Below are 20442 nucleotides of genomic sequence, written 5' to 3'. Positions count from 1 at the left end.
TTTCTCTATTGATTTATGATTTATTTTCTTTAGCTAATAAATGTGCTCAATTTTTTTTTCAATAATAACAGAGAACCAAATAAACTTGCTTCGTGGGTCCTATGCTCCCAAGCCACTGTCCCATTTCTTTACTCCATTTTTATTCAAGTTCTGGAAACAGTTTTCCTCCTGTTAGCTTAATACTGATTCATAAATTTTTTAAAAAGATTTTATTTATTTATTCATGAGAGACACACACACAGAGAGAGAGAGAGAGAGAGAGAGGCAGAGACATAGAGGGAGAAGCAGGCTCCCCTCAGAGAGCCTGATGTGGGACTCGATCCCTAAACTCCAGGATCATGCCCTGAGCCGACAGCAGAGCTTAACCACTGAGCCATCCAGGCATCCCACTGATTGATGATATTTAACCATAATGAATTGATAATTTAACCATAATGAAAACTTGTTTCATTAAGATCATGAAGGCCTTTCCAACTACCAAAGTTCAAGAACACTTTTCAGTTCTTACTTTATTAGATTTATGTATCATTCTACAGTTCGTTTCCTATTTCCTTCTTTTTTGAAACTTTCAAATCCCTGGTTTTCTTTCTATCTTTTTTTATTACAATTTCCTGCTTTCCTTTGTGGGCATTCCCCCACCCCACCCCCAACATCTATAAAATACTGGTATTCCTTAAGGTTCTGTCTTTGGCATACGTCTCCTCTTACTTTATACCTTGTCTGGGAAATCTCACAGATGCTCATCATTTTTATTATCATCTGCATACTGATGAATAATGAATTGTTACCTTTTCTCAGATCCAGCCAGGTATGTCTGAACAGCTGGACATCACCATTTGAAAGTGCCACAAGCTTGTTAAATCCAAGAAGTCAAAATAAAACTCTGAAGCCTTCTTATCCTGCTCAACTTGTTCTTCAAGCTTGAAGTAAATTTCTGGGATTTAGGAAAATTTGAGCAGCTTTCTAGGTGAGGTGAAAATTGCCTCAGTTTACCAAGGCAGATTGGCAATCCTGCCTTTTCATTGCTGTGAGATGCTATGTACTAGGAAAAGATAATTCAACTTTTACCCCACCCTCAGAGAACTTTTAGTCTTAACTAAGAGACAGGAACAGACACATATGACTGTAATCCAAGGCAGGTTGAGAAAAGCATGATGGTGGAAAAAAAATGATGATAGGAACTCGACGGAGAATGAACTTGATTCTGCCTGGGAAGATGGTATATTTGAAGGGAGAGATCTCCCAGAGATGATGACTTTTGAACTAGGACAGGAAGGTGAGTGGGACTTAGATAAGGCAGGGTGACAACTGGCTGAGCTGTCATGGGGGTAAAGCCATGTATAGGGAGGAGCATATGGTTTGGTGTATCTGGCAGGAGATTGGAGGGAAGTAGCAGGTGTTCAGGTTGAGACCAGAATTTGAAGTGCCTTAAATGCTACTATGGAGAATTCATAGAATAACTCTGTTATATATTAAAAATAAAGAGACAATGAAGTAGCATCTGACATAAAGTTTGGCAACAATTCTGCAGGGGCTCTTCTTCCTACACTCCTCTGGCTTTGTCCCTTGCCAAAACTGAAATGTGTGTCACTGTGTCCTGAAGGCAGGGGAAAAAGTATATATTAAGCAAACAGGAAAAAAGAGGCACAAACAAAAACCCACCAACAGCCATACATGGCAGGTGTACAGACTCTTCCCCACTCAACAGCCCTCCCCCACCCTGCCATCCTGCAGCGTTGCTGAGGTCAGAGTAGGAGTTAGGCGAAGTGGAGCATCCTCAGGGTACAGAACGTAAACTTCGTAACCTGCCCCATGGCTTCCTCTCCAACTCCTTAATAGGGAGAAATTTCTCCCTCCTCTCCTTTCATAAGGTGTTCTGGTTATCTGTGAAGTTCTCATGGCATTTGTTCCTAGGCTACCTGTGAAATCCAAGGGCAGGACTTTGTTATCCATTGCTGTACTCCTCATGGTGGTCAGTGCAGAACCCTGCTCATCTAGGTGCTTTAGGGCAGTGATCTGCAAAATGTGAGCAGCCTGGGGAGATGTAAAGAACATTTTGGAAAAAAAAAAAAAAAAAAAAAAAAGAACATTTTGGAGAGAAGAAAATATTAGAGCCTCATTTACGCTTATCTTTAAATCAATATAAGAAATAAGGCTTTATTATTCTTGAATGTATAGACTGACAGAATAATTTATATTATTCATATAAATATAAATAAATATATCGGGATGAATGTTTAAAATTTTTTGTTGTAAGAGTTGATTAAAAAATATCGCAGTTTATGCTGTATGTGCTAAATTAATGATTGTTGCGCGAAGTAACTCCAAAATATTTGGTGATAAGTAAGAAAATTCATTACCAAAGAAAAAGCTAGATCACTAATTTATCCATTTATTCATGCCAACAAACAAATACAAATATTAAATAGTGCCTTGTATGTGCCAGGCAATGTGCTAGGCTCTGTGGGTTGTTTTGTTCAAAGATGAATATAATGTAAGTAGGGGGATTTGTTTTCAAAGATTTTATGCGTTTATTCATGAGAGACACACAGAGAGAGGCAGAGACACAGGCAGAGGGAGAAGCAGGCTCCATGCAAGGAGCCCAGAGGGAGACTCCATCCCAGGTCCCCAGGATCATGCCCCGGGCTGAAGGTGGTGCTAAACTACTGAGCCACCCAGGCTGCCCAAGTAGGGGGACTCTGAAGAAATTTTACCTCCACATAATATAATAGCAGCATGTGAGCAAGGTTATAGGGGAGTATATGGGGTAATGAGCACCCTCATTGTCTCCTGGGAGCTAGAGCATTTGGGTACCACTTTTCTGAAGGAGATTTTGACAAACACGTCAAAGACCTTTAAAAAGTTCATACCTTGACCCAACAAATTCACTTCTAAAAATTTATCTAAAGTATAATTAAGGATTTGTACAAATATTTAATTGCAATAATGATTATCACAGTATGATTTCTAATATTGCAAACTGAACAATGCCCAAATTTTCAGCAACATGGGATTGCTTACATAATATGTATTATTTCCATTCAATGAAATACAACCCAACCATTAAAAACTGATATGCAGATACACACTTAATTACTCTGCAACTTATTTACAATGTTTTAAAATTAAAATTTTATACAGTGTTATCTAATACAGAATTATTCTATTAATGTACACGCATATAGGAAAATATTTGCCAAGTGTGCTAAGACCTTTCTTCAGTATTAGTTTTTAAGGCCACATATTGTAAAGTATAGTTCTATGATTTCTAACCATGTCTAATGTAACACTACAGGAATCCGGACAGACAGTTCTGTAGCTTCAAAACAAACAAGCAAACAAACAAACAAACAAACACTCTTGTGCTGTTCTTTGGGGCTACACTCAAATCTGTGGCAACCACTAATGTGTTCTCTCTTCCTAGTTTGGCCTTTTCCAGAATGTCATATAAATGGAATCATATAGGATGTGACTTTTAAAAATGGATTTCTTTCATTTAGCACGATGCCTTTAAGGTGTGGTGCTAATAGTTTCTTTCTTTTATTGTTGAGTAGTATTCCATTGTATGGCTGTGCCACAGTGGTTTATTCATGCTTCTGATGAAGAATATTGGGCTATTTTCACTTTGGGTGCACTATAAAGAGAGCTGCCATAAGTGTTTGTGTACAGATTCTTCAGTAAACATATGTTTTGTTAGGTCATATGGTAAGTGTATGTTTTTCTTTATAAGAACCTACCAAACTGTTTTACAGTGTTTTACCTTTATATTTCCCTACTCCAAAGTATGAGTGGTAACGAGTATGAGTTATTGTCAGATTGTTTTTATCTATTTTAGCCATTCTAATAGATATATAGTGGCATCTTAATCCTGATTTTCATTATCATTTCCTAATGGCTAATGATGTTGAACATTTCCTTATGTGCTTATTTGCCATCTGTATATCCTCCATGATGAGGTGTCTATACAAATCTTTTATCCACTTTGAAAAATTGGATGGTGTATTTTCTTATGGTTTATTATTAAGAACTCTTTATACATTCTACACACAAATCCTTTGTCAGATATATTATTTAAATTATATCCTCCCAGTCTTTACCTTGTCTTTCTCTTAATAATATGTTTCATTAAAAAAAGTTTTTATTTTTAGGAAGTCTAATCAATGTACCATTTTTTTCTTTTATGTATTTTGCTTTTAGTGTCATAATTAAGAAATCTTTGCCTACCCCTTGTTCATGAAGATTCTATCTTATTTCACTTATAAAAGCATTACAATTTTACATTTTGTATTTATATCTGAAATCCATTTTCAGCTATTTTTTTTCCTGTAAGATGTGAGGTTTAGGTTGAGTAGTTCATATTTTCGCATAGATGTTCAATGATTCCAACATGAGTTTTTGAAAGTAAATTAAATTGCCCTTGTGTCTCTATAAAAAATCAATTAGCCATATTTGTGTGAGTCTATTAATGGCCTCCCTATTCTATTCCAATGATCTCTGTGTCTATCCTTTTGCCAATGCCACACTGTCTGATTATTTTATAGTAGATCTTGAAATCAAGTAGAGTGAATCCTTTTATTTTATTCTTTTTCAAATTAGTTTTGGTTATTCTAGTTCCTTTGCCTTTCCATATAAACTTTATAATAAGCTTCTTTGTATCTACAAAAAAAAAAAAAAAAAACCTTGCTTGGATTTGGATTGGAATTTTATTAACTTTGTATTTTAGTTCATAAAGAATTAACATCTTAACTATATTGAGTCTTCCAATCCATGAATATGGTATATTTCCTCATTGGTATTAAGTTTCAACCAAGTTTGGGGGTTAGATTATGTTTGTTTTCTTTTTGCTTATTTGCTTACTTTAATAATGTCTCACTCTTAAAATTTGTTGTTATTTTTAATCTAAAAATTGAAAGGCCTTTCCATAGACAATGGACAGGGCAGATCAGGAAAAGAATGGACTAGAGATCAGAGATGATGATCGTAGTAAGCTGGAGGCAGACCCAGCTGTCGGTCGGTGATGAATTTCAGTAGATAGACATAGGCATCTAGGGAGTATGGTGAAAGGTGGCTGTAGTTCAAAATCAGGAAGGACCAAGGAATGGTGGAGGTTCCAGCAGAAAATCTACCAGTGATGAGACAATGTTTCATGTAGATTCAGGCAGGGTCTGAGCAACATAAGAGGTCAGGAAGTATGGTCCTGGCTATTGGGATACTGGAGGGGAACATTCAGCCTCTAGTTGGAGTGGAGACAGTTGGTAAGGATATGGGATAGATAACAAGTCCCCCAGATACTAAAACTGGAGTGCACATGCGTGACTATGGGAGGGAAACAAGGTGGTGATCCAAATATGGATTCCTATCACTGTGGGAGGATTGGCCAGGTATACTAAGTTCTGAGTCTTTTGAGAATCTGGAATAAGGCCCCTGAAATTTTATTTGACTAAGTCCAAAATTGGTCCTAGGAATGGTACAGTGTTGATTCCAAAGGTGAAATTTGAGTGGCCTCAGTTGTGAAAAGAGGAGGAATGTTGGGGTAGGAAGCCAGGTGGAGCATTGCTCATTTGTTCACTTATTCACCCAACATTTACTACATGAAAGGCATTCTTACATTATTGCTACAATCCGTGGCAATGCTGTCTACTCGTGGAATGAGTAGACAGTATGCCTACACACGCTTGAACACACCCACTCATTCATACACGCATGTGCTCATGTACACATGCATGGGTGATTGCACAGGAGGAATGGCAAGCACTGGCCAAATGCCAGCTGGGAAACCCACAGTACTGAGCCTCAGGCACTGGGAGCCCCATGGATCAGTTCACAAGGTAGCCGCTAACATCAAAGAGTGTCGGGATTGTTCCAGAACTGGGACAAAGGGTAGCTGTGACCCTGAGGTCTTGTGACACCAGAGAATAAGTTGATGCATTTCCTTGGGACTGAAAAAAATTCTAGATGGTATTTGAACAGCTGAAGCTAAGGACACGATGAATTGGCCAAAGAGGGAAAGGGACCTACGAAAAACATTTAAATAGTTCTTGATTTAGGTAACAGTGTAAGTGGGGTTATGTTTTTTTCCAGCAGGGAAGGAGATTAGCAGCTACTTTTTAGCATCTAAAAACATAAAGACAGCCAATCTCTCGAACTTGAACTTGCTTATTATAAGCCCTTATCATAAACCATCGTTCTCTCTGTATTGATTTCTAGCCAACGATTAACCAGATGTGACCTTAGAGCCTTGATAATAGCTGGGGAACTCACTCAACAGAGGGAAGCCTGCTAATTTATGAACAAAGCATGTATTGACAGACCCCCTCAGCCTTCGGTGAGTACTTTTCCATCCAGGTGGTATAAGAAGTCACAAACACAGAGCTCTGATGAGTCCTTGAATGTGAGCTTGTGCTGACTATCTGGAAGGATGAGGTGGTCTAAACCTGACTGGAAATTATTGGACACAAAAATCATGAAACCAGCCACCTGCTGTGGAACGTTGAAATTCAGTGTCCCTGTCTTTACTTGATAAGATTACTACTAATGATACCATTCACTTGTGTATACATTACACTTTATAAAAATTTTTAATATCCATTATCATGGCAATATTTTTTCTGTATGATTCTATTTATATAAAGTTCAAAAATAAACCCAAGCAAACTATAGTGTGTAGTGATGCATACCTATGTGGTAAAACCATACAGCAAATCAAGGAAATGATCACAATAAAATTAGGGGGGCAGTGACTCTAGAGAGAGAAAGAAAGCAGGTGTGATAGGGAAAGGGCATATGCAGTCCTTTGGGGTGTTGGTCATTTCTTTCCATAAGTGGAACTTCCTCAGGGATTCACTTTGCAATGTTTTGTTAAACTGTACACTTATGACCCATGCACTTTGTGCACTAATGTGTGCTTTATTTTACACACATCAAACAAATAAAAACTCAAGAAAGAAAAGAAGTCAGTTCCTTCCTTTGTGTCATTTGAACCATAATTGGTTGTTAGTTATTGGGAGTCTAGGCTAGAGTTGGCTAAAGCTATGCAATGTATAAGGTGGGACTGCCTTGGGAGTATTGTGCATAAACTGACCATATTCCTTTAAAAAAACTCACTGTAGTGAGAGTGAGAAGCTCGTATTAAAAACATCTTAACAGTATATTGTGATTCCGTTTTCATTTTAATAGTTCTTCTACAACACAATTTTTAAGGCCCGTGCAATGTAACATTGTGTAAGTGAATGTATCATGTTTCTTAAATATTTATATATTTAAATATTTATAAATGAATAAATTTAAATATTTATATGTATAGTTCCTGTCTAAGAGTCCCATGGAGGGACAAAGAGGCTTGCTCAGAGTCACCAGATAATGTCAGAGTTAGAGTGTGATCTCAGGGGTTCTACATCTGATACTCCACATCTAATGCTCTTGGGTGATGACAATGTTCCATTTCTAGCTTAAAAATTCCCCACATCTGTTTATTTCAGATCTGAGCTGGATATCTTGGCTAATTGTGGAATTGCCGATTGGTTTTCAAACTTGCTTTAAAAGTTGAAGATTGTTTGGCTCTGTAATAGTTAGAAATGTCAAAGAAAGTTTCACTTGGCATTGTGAGTTAAGCCTGGAAACTAGGAAAAATGTGCCTGATTTCCTAGTAACAACAGCATCTTGAAAAATTAGACTCTCTTTTACATATAAGATTCAATATCATTGTAATATTTTTGTACATCAAACATATTATGAGTTCGCTATAAAACATTTAGAAAAATTCAGGACGGATAAAGAGGAAATAATAACCATCCATAATCCCAACTTGGAGACATAAACGTTGTTACACTTTCATATGTTTTTTTGGTATGTTTGTTTAAAAAGTGTTTGCAAAACTGATATCCTAAAAATATGGTTTTGAAACTTGTATTAAAAACATCTTAACAGTATATTGTGATTCCGTTTTCATTTTAATAATTCTTCTACAACACAATTTTTAAGGCCCATGCAATGTAACATTGTGTAAGTGAATGTATCATGTTTCTTAAAAAGCCAATTTCCTTTTATTGGCTATTTGGGTTTTTCAATTACTGCTATTGTAAATAATGTTGCAATAAGCATCTTTGTAAATAAATCTTTGCACACACCCAGTATTATTTTCTTAGAATAAATTCCTAGAAGTGAAATCACTGGGTCTAGGTCAAAGGGTATGCACACTTTAAAGGCTTTTGTTATGTTTGCCAAATTGTGTTTCAGAAAGATAGTCTAAATTTATGCTCCCACAAGGAGTGTATAAAAGTGTTTTCCGCAGCCATGCCAATGTTAGATATTCTAATTTAAAATGTAAAAAAGAGAGAGAGAGATTTTTTTTCCTAGTAAGGTTCTAGTTTTTTAGTGTTTTTTAGCCCTCATGCTGCTTTGATTCTTTTAGATCTTCAAGTAAAATTGTGTATTACCTCTTCTGTAAGAGTCCTGATGATCAAATAGGACTAAGCAACACCATGCGTATGTATGCGTTTAAAACTTTCCACTTAAACCATGAAGGGAATCCATTATTAAGAAAAAGGAGAATAGATTTTTGTCTATGTTAACACTACAGCTCTCAACTGAGTCGCTTATTTACCTAACTAATGCCCCATTAGGCGTTCCAAGTACATTCACATATTGTTAAAATACCTAACGATCATTCATAGAAATGAGAAGTCAAACAAGCCCAGTGTATCAATTTGCCAAATCCAACAAGCTCCTTGGCAGTGTGCTTACAAGACCCTATGGGGGACAGCAGGCATGAATAGGTTAGACAGCCCATTAGCTTATGAAAAGAGCTGTCGATGCAATCATAATCTATTTGCCTGCATTTCACTGACATTTTTTCTGAGCTTATGGTGATAGAAAGCTATTTCCCACATTCCTACTCAGGCACTCAGCAGAACAACGGACAGGTTAAATCCCAATAAAACAAATATTGCTGTGATGCAAATCTTTCTATAACTGAAAGAATGTTAGGCCCCAGGTGGAATTCCATTTATTTCAAATATTTTTTTGATGTCATAAAATCCTAACACAACAAAATAATTGGGACAATGCTTGGGCCTACATTCTATTGGGATTTGACTTATTAGTGATAGTTTGATTAACATGGCTTCTGGAAAGAAATCTCCTTTGATTAAAACAGCAGCCTGGGGGAAGAGCAGCTAGGGAGAAGTATGGACTTGTTCTTAGTTATTGCAGAACTCTAGAGGGTTTCAGAACTGAGGTCAGTGGGTAGAAGTAACAGAGAGTCTGATTATAGATAATCTTAAGGAATAAATTTCTAACAATCAGAGTTGTGCCAAGAATGGCTGCCTTGTGAGTTGGGAAATGCTTTTCTACCCATAATGGTCCAAGCTCCCACTGGAGGAGTAGTCAGGAATGCCAAGGAGGTGTTTCCTTTACTGTGGGGCCCAGAGTCTGTGTTGTCAGAGGAAATCGCAATGGACATATTTGGGGTGGGTTGTCTACCAATGGCTGTTTATTAGTAACAAGAAACATGAGAAAATCCAAGCTAATATTTTTCAAATAGCTTATTCTTCATTTTGTTTGTGAATAGTATGCTAGTCAAATACAGATCGCAGAGATGAAGACCATCATGATCTGAGTTAGGTCATAGTGCCATGTTAGATTATTCCCCCAAATCTCAAAGGTATCAGAGTCTTTTTTCTTTCTCGCAAAAAGCTTCATTGAAGGCCAGATGGTTCTCCAAGGCAGCTCCCTTTATTTTTTTTATAAATTTATTTTTTATTGGTGTTCAATTTGCCAACATATAGCATAACACCCAGTGCTCATCCCATCAAGTGCCCCACTCAGTACCCGTCACCCAATCACCCCCACCCCCCACCCACCTCCCTTTCTACCACCCCTAGTTCGTTTCCCAGAGTTAGGAGTCTCTTATGTGCTGTCTCCCTTTCTGATATTGCCCACTCATTTTTTTCTCCTTTCCCCTTTATTCCCTTTCACTATTTTTTATATTCCCCAAATGAATGAGACCATATAATGTTTGTCCTTCTCTGATTGACTTACTTCACTCAGCATAATACCCTCTAGTTCCATCCACGCCGAAGCAAATGGTGGGTATTTGTCATTTCTAATGGCTGAGGAATATTCCACTGTATACATAGACCACAGCTTCCTTATCCATTCATCTTTCGATGGACACCGAGGCTCCTTCCACAGTTTGGCTATTGTGGACATTAAGGCAGCTCTCTTTCAAAGAGCGGCTTAGAAATCTGGTCTACTTTAACTTTGTGCCTCCCTTCTTTTAAGAGGTGTTGTCCGGGGCCTCTGTGATGAGGGAAGACAAAGCCTGGAAGGTTCGCATAAACGCCTCTGTGCTTCCACTTATGCTGCTTCCATTTACTACTGTCCACTGGTCAGAATTACATAGTCACCCAGCCTCCTGTGACTGGGTGACTCCTGTGACTAATGTCCTCCTGTGTCTCTAGGAAGAGATAAGGGAAATAGTCCTTATGAACCCATAGCATTATTTTTTTTCACCAAGGTGCCATAGATTTTCTTTAGTTTGTTATTTATTTATTTATTTATTTATTTATTTATTTATTTATTTATTTATTATTTTTAAAGCTTTTGTTTATTTATTCATGAGACACACACACACACACACAGAGGCAGAGATACAGGCAGAGGGAGAAGCAGGCTCCATGCAGGGAGCCCGATGTGGGACTCAATCCCAGGACTCCAGGATCAAGCCCTGGGCCGAAGACAGGTGCTGAATCACTGAGCCACCCAAGTGGCTTAGTTTTATATTTTCTTTAGTTTTATATTTTACTTTGAAGGATACATATTTTCTTTATCCTATCATAGAACAAACTGAAGCATGACTTATACTTTACCGCAGAGACAACTGATTTTATGTAGCTTTATGTAGAAGTTTGGGTGTGTGTATTCTCCATGTACATCTGTACCCTCTCCTGATGCTGTATTTATTTGGAGTAAAGTTATCGAAGATGGTTTCTGAGTCTCTTGTATAATTCTAATATTTTTCTGACTTTCACCTCTGGGTCCTTCTCTCCTGGGTCTCCTGAACAGTCGCTGTTGAGGAAGAGGAGTGTGCTAGTTTGCTAGGGTCATTGTAACAAGGCACCACAGACTGGAGGGCTTATACAACAGAAGCTTATTGTCTCACTGCTCTGAAGGCTAGAAGTCTGAGATCAGAGTGTTCCTTCTGAGGCTGTCAGGGAGAATCTGTTCCATGGCTCTCTCCTAGCCTCTGGCGATTTACTGGCAGTCTTTGGCATTCCTTGGCTTGAAAAAGCATCGTCCTGATCTCTGCCCTCATGTTGACCTGGCATTCTGCTTGTATGTGTGTCTCTATCCGTGTCCAAATTTCTCCTTTTGATGAGGACACCAATCATATTGGTTAGGGACCACCTTCATGACTCAGCTTCAACTGGATGACCTCTGTAAAGACTCTATCTCCAAAGAAGGTCACATTTTGAGGCAAGAGACCTGAGTTTCGACCAACTTTCCTTTTTTGAGCCTCTGTGCTTTGATCTTTTAGTAGAGGGGGTTGGGCTGGTGAACTTTGAAGTTCTAGCCTGTTCTGAGACTCTGCTATACACTTGGTGACACGGTAAGGTATAAGGGCATCATGTTAGAAGAACCCATGACTAGAAGGGTCTGTGTGGCTTTCTGGGTCCCAAACCTCCTAATACGACATGGCTTAGGTGCAAGGAAAAGAGGCCATACATTGTAGTTTATGTGTTGAGGGTCTTATTTTGGCAGGTGGGTTTGAATGCAGGCTCTCTTTTCTTTCACACACATATACATATATGCACAGCTTTTTTTGTTGGATAGGGGCGGGAGATATTTTTAATAGCAGAGTTTTTTTACCCCCTCTTTTTTTTTTTTTCCTGGAAAAAGATGAAATCATCCATTTATTCTGGACCAATTACAAGCACTAGAAAGCACAGGAGGAACAGAAAGCCTGATCACAAATAAATACACACTGGGGGAGGGGGTATAGAGGAAACTGTTATTGATTGGCCTTGTAAAATCTGCTGCTGAATCGATAGCAATTTCTGGAAATGCCAGACATTTATTTTGTGTGGCTTGAACAGCGGAGATAATAATAAACATACTTATGAAGTGAGTCTCTTGACACTATTTCCTTGAGCCCCTTATAATAACACACATACATAATGGGTACGATAGCTATACAAGCCATAGTGAACAGACTTCAGATTTACAGCCCTGTTGCCCACTGCCAGCCTCCCCTCCACGCCCAACATAGCATTCAAATAAGTCTCTTAAAAAAGCGCAGAAAATAGAGCTGCATGAAGAGATGGGAGAGCTGTCCTTAGTTGTGGAAAAGCAGGCCTAGGCTTGTTCTGAGGCTCCAGGAAGAAAGCCAGGTGCTGAAACTGCTGGACCCTGCCTGACCATTAGGAATTTCTGGACCTGCCCTCTCACCTGTGCTATATACACAGCCCCTCTCTGAGCTCTGTTCTTTCTTTCTTTCTTTCTTTCTTTCTTTCTTTCTTTCTTTCTTTCTTTCTTTCTTTCTTTCTTTCTTTCTTCTTTTTTTCTTTCTTTCTTTTTCTTTCTTTCTTTCTTTCTTTCTTTCTTTCTTTCTTTCTTTCTTTCTCCTTCCTTCCTTCCTTTCTTTCTTTCTTTCCTTCTTTCTTTCTTTCTTTCTTTCTTTCTTTCTTTCTTTCTTTCTTTCTTTCTTTCTCCTTCCTTCCTTCCTTTCTTTCTTTCTTTCTTTCTTTCTTTCTTTCTTTCTTTCTTTCTTTTTCCTTCCTTCCTTCCTTCCTTCCTTCCTTCCCTTCTTTCTTTCTTTCTTTCTTTCTTTCTTTCTTTCTTTCTTTCTTTCTTTCTTTCTTTCTTTCTTTCTTCTTCTTTCTTTCTTTCTCTTTCCTACTGGAGTTCAATTTGCCAACATACAGCATAACACCCAGTGCTCATCCCATCAAGTGTCCCCCTCAGTACCCGTCACCCAGTCACCCCCACCCCCTGCCCACCTCCCTTTCCACCACCCCTTGTTCGTTTCCCAGAGTTAGGAGTCTCTCATGTTCTGTCTCCCTCTCTGATATTTCCCACTTATTTTCTCTCCTTTCCCCTTTGTTCCCTTTCACTATTTTTTATATTCCCCAAATGAATGAGACCATATAATGTTTGTCCTGGAGGGTATTATGCTGAGTGAAATAAGTCATTGTTTCTTTCTAATAATGGGCAGCTTACCTTATGTGGCTGCTCCCTCATCCCCAACTGTCATCTGTGGACAGTCCCTACTCCTTGTGCAAGGACATTTGATGACCTTATCAGGGCCATTCTGTCTGAGAGAAGGCTCAGGGGTCTTAAGTTATAGGAATTGGGAAGTTACTAAATGTCCTTCAGCATACTCAAAATAGCTACCATTTATCCAGTGCCAATTATGTGCTATGTATTTCACACTCATTGCTTCATCTATTTCTCACTGCAAACTTTGGAGTTATTATCATTTTTTAAACAATTTTTTGGTAAGAAACTGAGGCTCATCAAAGTTAAATAAGTTACCCCACTCATGAAGCTATTATAAAACAGCTAGATTTGAACTCAGATCTAATGCTAGACTTTATATTCTTTCTGTTCTGCTTTTGCCTGCTTATTGTCAGCTGGCAGAGGGAATTTTAACATGCAGAGGGCCTTGAATGCCTGATGAAGGCATGTCACATTATTTATGTACATTAGGGATTGTGTGAAGGTTTCTTGGAAAATATAAATGGTACAATCAAAGCTAAGTTTTAGGGAGGTCACTTTGTTGCTGTATTTAGGACAGACAGATGCAGGGAAACAGACTAAGGGATCCTATGAGAGGATACAACAGCAGATGTGATAGGAGGCTCAAACTAGGAGAGGGACCATGGGATCACCAAGAGTTGGATCTTGACAGAAAGAAGACTGGAGGATGTTTCCCCTTCTCTCTAGTTTGTCTCATCCCTACCTCTGCCTCCTTTCCCAGCCACTTTACCTGCTCCTATTTTGGGATGGTGGGAGGATTCCCTGGAGAATATTCATTCCCAGCCTGGGCCTCCTGATGCAAAGTCATTCTCAATAATACTGTTGGATACAGATGCCCGCTGAGCTGGGAATAGATGGAGATCACTTTTCCATCTCACTTCCTTAATACATCTCCATTTTGTGTGGTGCTGCTAAGGAGAATTTGAACTACTAATTTGGATGGCAGGAGAAGGTGTTCTTTTTGTAAATTGGTAGATTTCCAGATCCCTGGCTATGCCCCTTCTCTTCATAATGAACCTGTAGTTTTGTGAGACAGTCTTCAGGACTCTGAAAAACACAGTGTGTCTTTCCCTTGAGATCTGAATTGGTGTTGAGAGTGACTCTTTCCTTCTAAATACTCAAGAGACTCCCTTTAAATACTCAAGAGACTAGCTCTCTCAAATGTTAGGTCAATCCCTGTTTCAGAAAAGCAGCTGGGAAGGGCACCTGACTGGCTCAGTCAGTAGAGCATTTGACCCTTGATCTAGAGGTTGCTAGTTCAAGTCCCAGACTGGGTGTAGATATTACCTAAAAAAATAAATTTAAATGTATAAATAAATAAGTGTATGTCTCAGAAAAATAGCTATGAAATAGCTCTCTAAAAACCTGAAAGTAAGAGACTTCTTGGGTATACTCTCATGTGAGGACCCACAAGAGTTAATTTCTTAGATGATCTTTATGCATGTATTTTGTGCCATTCCCCATGCCAGGGCCTATGGAGGAAACCAAGAAGAATTGTACAGGGTTCCATCCCTTAAAGACTTTATAGCTTATAGGGGTAATGTTCACAAATAATATCTATACAAGGCAGTCCCTAGTTCACACCACAAAACTGCCACAGATAATAGAGGCCAGGAAAGTTCAAAGGGAAATAGAAAAGATAGACTTCAGTTTTTAGTGGCTCTTGAATGAGAAGGAATTAAAAATAAAACCTTAGGGTATTCCGGGTATAGAGAATGAAAATAGCAAGATGCGGCAATGAAAAAGCACGGAGTGTGTGGGGAATCCCAGAAGAATCCAATTCACTGAGATCCCAATTCATAAAGATCTACTTGGCCTCAGTGAAAAGGAGGGGTAGAAGATGGAAAAGGTGGATTAGAGAAAACTTTAAACACCAGGCATATAAAACAACTCTACACACAAAAATTTGACTTTGTGACATGGACCAATTCTTCAACAACTACCACAACTTAAACAGTAGATACAGATAACTTGAATAACCCTATAATTACTAAAGAAATTGCATTCATAATTTTTAAAACTCTCAAAAAGGAATATCTAGTGTTAGACGGTTTCACTGAAGAGTTCTTCCAAACATTTAAAGGAGAGTTAACACTAATCCTACACATCTCCTAGAAAATAGAAGAGAAAAGCATAATCCCCAGCTCATTTTTTGAAGGTAGAATTACCTGATACTAAAACCACACAAACAGTGCAAATCACAACAACTACAGACTAATGGCTCTCACGAATATAGAGGGAAAATATTTATTAAAAAACATGAAATATTAAGTAGAATTCAACAATTATGAAAAAATTACATGCCTTGACCAAGTAAGGTTTATTCCAGAGATGCCAGACTGGTTCCAATACTACAGAGTTGGTTGCTGTTAATCTATCATATTCACTGTCTAAAGAAGAAAGAACAAGTGATCATCTCAGTCAATGTAGAAAGAGCATATGACAAAATTCAATACTCATTTATGATAAAACTTTCAGAAATCTATGATTAGAGGAAAATATCACCTTGATAAAGAGGATTTACAAAATCCTACAACTACTCTTATACTTAATGGTGAAAGGCTGAAGCCTTTGTCCCTTAGATCAAGAATGAGGCGAGAATATTCACTCTCATCTCTTTTATTTGTATTGTTGGAAGTTCTAGAAAATGCAATACATCGGGAAAAGGAAATGAAAGGAAAAAAAGTTGAGAAAGAAAAAATGTATTTATAGATGACATGATTAGCTACATAGAAAATTACAAGGATTTGAAAACAAAACAAACTACCCCTCTTAGACTAATAAGTGAGTTCATTAAGGTTGTAAGATATAAAACAAACATACAAAAATCAATTGTATTTTTCTATACTAACAATGAACACATGGACATTGAAATTTGAAATCTAATATCACTTACCATCATTCAAAAAATAAAATATTTAGATGTAAATATAACAAAACATGTACAGGACTTATACTCTGAAAAGTATAAGATGCTGAAGAAAGAATCAAAGAATATCTACATAAATGAAGAGACATCCTACTTCTGTTCATTAATTAGAAGCCTCAAAGTAGTTGCACTAGTTTTCTATTTCTTCTATAAAAAATTACCACAAACTTAGTGGCTTAAAACAACCCAAATTTATTTTCTTATGGTTTTGGGTTTCAGAAGTCTAAGACTGGGTCTTACGAGGCTAACATCAAAGTATTGTCAGGGCTGGTTCCTTCCAGAAAACCCTGGGGGGAGAATTCACTTCCTTGCCTTGTCAGCTTCTAAAAGACACCAGCATTCCTTGGTTTATGGCCCCTTCCTCTATCTTCAAAGCCAGCAGCATATACCTTCCAATTCCTTTCTGTTCTCTGCTTGCATCATCACATGTCTCTTCCCCTGACTCTGATCCTTCTACCTCCTTGTGATTACATGGAGTCCATCTGGATAATTCACAAGAACCTTCCCACCTCCAGGTCTTTAATCACATTTGCAAAGCCATTTTTTTCATATAAAATAACATATTTATAGTTTCCAGGGATTGAGATGTAGGAATCTTTGAGGGGCTATTAGTCTGTCTACCATACTAGTAAGGCTGTCAATTTCCTCCAAACTGATGTACAGATTTATCACAATCCTTCTCAAAATTACAGTAAGATTTTTGGTATGTATCCATAAAATTATTCTAAAATTTATATGGGAAGGTAAAGAAACTTGAATAACTAAAACAATTTTGAAAAAAGAAGTATCAAGTCAGAAGAATCTCACCACCCCATTTCAAGACATGATACAGCTATAGTAAGCAAGACTGTGTGGTATTTGCAGAGAGATGGACACACAGATCAATAGAACAGAAGAGAGAGCCCAGAAATAGACTCACACAAATATGACCATCTGTTTCTTGACAAAAGTACAAAAACAATTCAATGGGGAAAAAGATAGACTTTTTCAACAAATGGTACTTGAGCAACTGGACATCCAAAGGCAAAAACAGAAAAAGAAATAAAAAAACAAACAAAAGAACAAACCTCAACTTAAGTCTCACACCTTATAAGGAAATTAACACAAAATAGACCATGGATTTAAATGTAGAACATGAAACTATAAAAACCTTTAGGAAAAAAATAGGAAATCTCCTAGATCTAGAACTAGTATCTAGAACTATATCTAGAACTAAGCAGAGTTCTTAGACTTGACACCAAAAGCAATAATCTATAAAAGAAAAAAATTGATAAGACTTCATCACATTTTTAAAAAATCGCTCCATAAAAAAAAAGTTCTACAGAAAGATTAAAAGGCAAACTACTCACTGGAAAGAAAATATTTGTCAGATAATGAAAAATATCTGCCAAAAAATTAAGATCTATATATAGATAGATAGTCTCTCTATCTCTCTCTCTCTCTCTCTAAGGTTAAAAACATCTAATTTGAAATCAGCAAGATACATGAGGTGACATTCTACCAAACTGTAGGTACAAATGGCATGTAAATGCATAGAAAGATATTCAGTAGCATTAGTGCTTAGGGAATTGAAAATTAAAAGCATATAAGATATCACTACACCTATTAGAATGGCTAGGATAAGGAAAGATAATAGCAACAACAAGATCTAGCAAGTATGCAGAGAAACTGGTTCACTGGTACATTATTGCTGGTGGGAATGTAAAGTGATATATAGTCTCTCTGGAAAACAATTTGGCAGTGTCTTAAAAAAAAAAAAAAAGTTAACAAGTAACACCATACTTGCAGCAACTGCACTCCTGAGCATTTATTCCAGAGAAATGAAGATTCACGTTCACACAAAATCCTGTACACAGGTATTTACAGCAGACTTGCTCATGACAGCTCCAAGCTTGAAACAACTCAAATGTCTTTTGGTGGGTGAATAAGCTGTGATGCACGGAATCATTACTCAGTAATAAAAGGGAACTAACTTGATACCTACACAACCTGAGTGAATCTCCTCAGAGGATTATCCTGATAGGAAAAAAACCAATCTTAACAGGTTACATGTGGTAGGATTCCATTTATACTACATTCTTGAATTGATAAGATTTTAGAAATGGCTAACCAGAGATTAAGGAGGCGATGGGAGAGGGAGTCAAGTGGGTTTGGCCGTAAAGCAAAACATCAGAGAACCTTGGGGTAATGGAAAAATTCTCTGTCTTGATTGTAGGAATACCAATATATTAGTTACGATATTGTACTATGGGTTTGCAAGATGTTAACGTTGGGCAAAGGATACCCAGGCTCTCTGTATTATTTTTTTTCTCTGTATTATTTCTTACAACTCCTAGTACCTCTAAAAAGTTTGATTTAAAGAAAAAGCTCAGAAGAGACTCAAACTAGGATGCCGATGGTATTGGAAGGAGATAGGTGATGCAGAAAGGCATGAATGAGGGAAACAATTCAGAGAGTTCTTTTAGCTATCTTCCCCCCACCCTGATCATGATATGCCTTGGTTGACCGAGGTTGTTCGCATGTCTCTGAGTGATAGCATCACTCTTGTTTGTTCACTTTCTTGATAAGAATGGTGAGGGACTTCACCTAGTGTCCATGTTTGACTTGGAGTATAGTCCTATTCTGATCTGCCTCAGTGGCTTCTGAAGGGAAGTCAAGGACACATTTATAAGGGGCTTTGTGGGACTGAACTATCAGTGGTCCGAGTGATAAAGTTTGGGGAAGTCACACCAAGAAATTTTCTAAAACTCTCCAAAGCAGTGGGAAGGTGGTAGTGGAGCATTTACGGGCATGAGCTGCTTATGAGCTTGCCCACTAAGCCCATAGGACTAATAAAGAGAAAGAACAAAAAGCAAGAGAACATTGGCTTGTAGAGTGTGGGCAAGGCCATTCTCTCCCCTCCTTCACACCCCTGTCTACAGCCATGTGTATACTCCATCTTCAAGGATGAGCCAGGGTCAAAAGCAAGTGTGTGATGGACTCTTGAGTTAGAAAGGGAGCTTTTGTAGAGCTGGGATTGATAGCTTGGATGGTCTGTCCCTGCTGCTTGGGAGGGAGCTCTGCTTAGAAGGCCACTCTGTCCCTGGGAGGCCTGGGGAGGAGAGGCGTAGAAGAATTTGGTTCTGCTTTCAGCCTGTAGCCTGAGCAAGAGGAGACCTGTTGAGTGCTAGCTGTCTGGCTCAATAGGAATCTAGCTGAGGTCTGAGGCCCAGGCCCAAGCTTTTGGTAATTTTGCTCCTCTGCCTGACTTTGCCACTGCCTGGCTCCCTTGGGAAGTGGCCATGACAGTTGGCTTCAGAGTTTGGATCTTGGATCTAGATTTCAGATGAGAGAGAGAGAGAGAGAGGAAATAAGTAAAACACAAACACACAGTATATGGTCGCTTCTTCCCTTTTTCTTTCTATGTGTCTCTTGCTTTTTCTTTCCTTGTCTTCCTCACCAGCATTAACCCTCTATAAGGCTTCTGTTGCTGTTGTTTTGTTTTATTTCACATTTTCATCCTTGGCTTGTTTTATTTTAATTGTTTGTTCATTTGGTTGGTTGGTCAGTTTGGTTTGCATTTTGAGTAAATGATAGCAATTTCTCTATGTCAGTTCCAAGTGTGAATAATGGCCTGCATGACTCTCCCCAGCCTCCAGCCCCTACTTCTTGCCCTTCCCCACTCTCTCCCTCAGGTCCAGCCACACCTGGCTCCTCACTACTCCCTGCACGTGGCAAGGAGTCAGCACCTCAGGGCCTTGGCATTTACTCCTTTTTTTTTTTTTTTTTTGCAGGCTTCCCCACCCCATAGATCCATCCACATGGCTGGCCTGCTCACCTCTTCAGGTCTTCATGTAAACATCACATTTTCAGGGAGACTATCACAGAACATCTTACATAAAATTATGTTACCCCTACTTCCAACACTTCTCACCCTCTTCTTGTTTTCCTTTAGTCTTCAAAGCATATATGATTCTCCAACACTCTGTATTTTACTTTAATCTCATCCCTTTTCTGAGTTCCACAACTGAATGTAAACTTTATGAAAGCAGGGCTTTTTGACTGTTTGGTTCACTATAGAATGTGTCTAGAACAGAGCCTGGCAGAGAGCAGACAGTAACAATAAATATTTGATAAATGAATGAATGGAATGAGGGGGTGAATAACATTCTTTCAGATGTTAGGTAGAACATATATATATATGCTATATATGTTTAATACTTTAGTTTATCTTTATTTTTTTAAAGATTTTATTTGTTTATTCATGAGAGACAGAG

The 20442-nt window shown here is 38.1% G+C and overlaps 1 long non-coding RNA gene across 12 annotated transcripts in view; it reads left to right on the top strand.

The window, feature by feature from the left end:
* Positions 1 to 20442, top strand: part of LOC140622178 (uncharacterized) — an 81315-nt gene that overhangs the window by 18010 nt on the left and 42863 nt on the right. For 9 of the 12 annotated variants that reach the window (XR_012021899.1, XR_012021900.1, XR_012021896.1 and 6 more), the window contains 2 exons: positions 799 to 1276; positions 6208 to 6325. This is a non-coding gene — a long non-coding RNA (uncharacterized lncRNA). The remainder of the gene's footprint in view (positions 1 to 798; positions 1277 to 6207; positions 6326 to 20442) is intronic. The other 3 variants (XR_012021901.1, XR_012021902.1, XR_012021893.1) reach the window with 1 other exon arrangement.

The sequence above is a fragment of the Canis lupus genome, chromosome 31, assembly GCF_048164855.1.
Source record: "Canis lupus baileyi chromosome 31, mCanLup2.hap1, whole genome shotgun sequence".
Taxonomy (NCBI): domain Eukaryota; kingdom Metazoa; phylum Chordata; class Mammalia; order Carnivora; family Canidae; genus Canis; species Canis lupus.
This window is presented reverse-complemented; position numbering and strand designations above follow the sequence as displayed.